The sequence below is a fragment of the Mustela lutreola genome, chromosome 11 (genome assembly GCF_030435805.1).
Source record: "Mustela lutreola isolate mMusLut2 chromosome 11, mMusLut2.pri, whole genome shotgun sequence".
Taxonomy (NCBI): Eukaryota; Metazoa; Chordata; class Mammalia; order Carnivora; family Mustelidae; genus Mustela; species Mustela lutreola.
Genome location: NC_081300.1, coordinates 94,637,593 through 94,641,201, shown reverse-complemented (window position 1 = coordinate 94,641,201; position 3,609 = coordinate 94,637,593).

The window sequence follows — 3,609 nt, the reverse complement described above, 5'->3', positions numbered from 1 at the left end:
GTAGATTTTTAATCTTATACCTTTCTTTGAATGTTTAACATTGTGTGTACATTAATGTAACACATATGTAATTATAAATACATGTGTTAATGGGGCTGTCCGGACGACAGAATTATAGGCCATTTCTTTATTGGTTTTTAGTTCTATACATATACATATGGATGTGTATATAGTTTGTATATATAATACAAATGTGTATGCACATATATGTGTATGTGTGTGCGTATATATATATAAATCTCTCTACGTATGTAGATATAAAAAAAATTTACCATCCTAACCGTTTTTCAGTTCGGTGGCATTAAATACATTTCTGTTGTTCAACCATCATGACCGTCCATCTCCAGAACATTCTAAATGGAAACCTTTCCCTGTTAAACACTTAATTCCCTATCTCTGCTCCCTGTCCCCCACCCCCAACCAACATTCCACTTTCTGTCTCTCAATTTTGGCTTCTCCAGGGATCAGTAAGTGGAAGTAGACAGTATTTCTCCTTTTGTGACTGGCTGTTACTTAGCATGTCCTCAAAGTTCATCCATGTTGTCATGTGACATGACTTCCCTTTTTAAGGCTGGATTGTATTCCATTGTGTGTACACACACACTGCATTTTTTGCTTTTCCATTCACTCAACAATTTAACATTTGGATTATTTCCACCTTTTCACTCTTGTGAATAATGTTGCTATGAACAAGGGTGTGCAAGTGTGTGGTGAAGATCCTGCTTCAGTTCTCCTGGCTACGTACCCAGAAGCAGAATTGCTGGACTGTGTGGTAATTGTTTGGACTTTTAAAGAACCGCCAGACTGTCTTCCCCACAACTGCTCTATCATTTTACTTTCCCACCAACAATACATGAGGGTACTCTTATTTTCCAACGGTTTTAATGGCTGCTAAGGAGACCAATTTGTTGGCTTCTGGCTTGTTCCTGGTAATACTGTGTGATTTGTGAAATAAGTGACATGTTCTATGTTGTCAACACCTGGCATCTTCCAGTCATCTGGAAAAACCCCACTCCCTGCCTCTGTATAGAGGTGTAGCCTGAGCAGCTCAGAAGCATCTAGACAAGAGCAACCTGCCATTTTGTGCCCCAAGAAGGGAAGTGGTGGCTGGGACACCCCTCTCCCCATCGCCCCAGGACAGAGGCTCCCCATCCACTTCCCCAGGACAGAGAGAAGTAGAAAATCTTAGTGAGGTGCTTACCTCAATGGGCCCTCCCAGTGCCAGGGATTCCTGGCTGGCCTGGCCAAGGCCATGGTCCCCGGAGGCCACGGTAAGGTGCTTGTTGAGTCAGGCCTCACTGCCTGTAGCCAACGGAGAATGCAGTCACCACGCAGAAGGCAGTGCCTGTGGACTCAGGGCTGGCCAAGCAGTTCTGGGCATGGCCTCCAAAGACCTGGTCAGACAGTTGTACAGTGAGGCCCCCACAGGCCTTCTGAGGTTAAGCCCAATTTCTGGGACCCCCAAATCCCCTCCCCCAGGTCTCTCAATATTTGGACCACAAAATGCCTGCATCAGAATAGGCAATCAAAGTGGGAGTGATTGAAGATGCAGATTCCTGGGCTTGAGCCCTGGGTTTAGATGCAGGTTAGATACTGTGCCTGGTGAGCTGCATCATCTAATTGAGAATGACAGACCTCAGCAAAAGCTGGTCGCATTCTCTGAGGAAGAACTCATTGGCAGGAGCATGGCTCCCAAACTAAGGCTAGGAAGGAGAGCTCCTGACACCAAACCTGTAGGGGCCATGTCTGCCAGATCCCTGGCACATAGCAAGGGTTCGGTGTAATGCCCAAGGCGGCGGCAGGAGCACCATTCCTTAGGACCCTGCCCCCCGGCCTGGCTGAGGGATCTCCAGGAGAAAAAAGACAGAAAGGCTTCAGAGTGGTACCACCAATGCACAATTCCGAAGGGTCTGGCATTTCCCCTGTAACGGTAACGGAATACATGATGGGCACCACACTGAACTCCTTACGGGCTGATTCTGTCCTCGGCCCAGAAGCTATGCAAGCTCAGGCCACGGAAGCAAACTGCCTGGCCCCTGACCCATAGCTCTGACAGTGGGAGAGCAGGGACTTTTAAAAGAACCTAACCTGATTCCAAACTGGGCTATGAACAAGCTGGAAGCGGCTGGGGGAGAAGGACAGGGTCCGTTAAAACTTCCCCTTCCTCATTGGTGTGTGAACTCCAGACACCAGAGGGTACCCGTGGTGATTAGGCACTTGGGAGCCCACCCCTTGTCAAGATCCTTCATCTCCTGGAAGGCGGCTCAATGGGATAGCCAGAGAGCTGGGCAGCCTGATCCTGTCCCTGCTTCCTCGGGCTCCCTGCCCTCATGACTTTTTTTTGTGAGACCAAGTGATAGCAGCAATGCCAGGTGAGATCTTCAGCACCCTTTAAGTCACACTCCTCCCATTCTTTGATGTGGACCAAGAATGTCTTCATCCCACATCAGGTGTGCGGAAAATGCAGCTTCAGTTGCCTCTTCCAGTCCGGTTTTGACCCTAGCCTGGTGAGAATAGAAATGCTGGAGCTGCACGTCGAGGGGTCAGAGGGATCCAGTCCAGGGTGTTGCTGGGATGCGGGGCCGGGGAGGATCCAGGGGCTAGCCGCAGAGGTGAGGGCCAGCCCAGGAAAGGGGAGGAACATGCTGGTGCTGAAAGGAGGGAATACACAGGACTTGGGCTCCAAGGCACATCCTGACCCCATGGGAATCTTAGGGGTAATAGTAACAAGTCTGGCATGTGGCAACACATAGGGTGTGTGAGGGCTTCATCCCCAAGCCAGGGAAACGGCAAAAAGGTTTCACCTTTTTTCCCAACGCACTGACTGGTAACAGCTGCTAAGAGGAAGCCGAAGGCCATGAAGCTACACTCAGAGCAAGCACCCAGGCTGATGAGCAGCGTCTCGCCCCGCGGCAAGCTCACCTGGAACGCCCCCAGCGGCTAGCTGGGATCTTTAAAAACTGCTTGATCAAATGGTGCTGCCCAGGCTTTGAGTCTCATACTGAAAGATACTCAGAACAGTAACATTTTTGCCCATTTGAAGTTGTAGTTATGTTCTGAGCTCCTAAACTACTGAACACTTCCACTGTTTTTACACTGTAGCACAGAACTTCCCATTTATATCAAAATCACATTTTGTACCACCTTTGACTAATTTTGTTTCAGTGAGCATTTCGGGCTAACTGTACCGTTCTCCCCACCTTCACCTCCAAGTTCAGGGTACAGTGAAAAGCATGGCGTCTTAAGAGGAGGGTAGGTGAAATCTCCCAGCACCAAGCGCAGGGAATGTGCCCCCTGTTGATCCCGTGACAGAATGCCATAAGACCTGTTCAGTGCCCTTGACAGAACTGGGCAGAACCAGCCACAATCAGGCCAAAGACTCTGCCCCAGGAGAATTTAACCAATCAGAAATGCAAATGGGTGAACCAGCTCAGTGTTACCCAAAGTTCCCAATTTTCCTGGCTCCCAACATTCTGGGAAGAAAGGCAAATAATTCTGGCAAATAATTCTGGGGCTGAATCAATGCATTGTGAATCAGAGAACCCCACCCCCCCAAAAAAGAAAAATAAGAATCTATAAAGGGCTTCCATTCTGATCAACCCAACACCA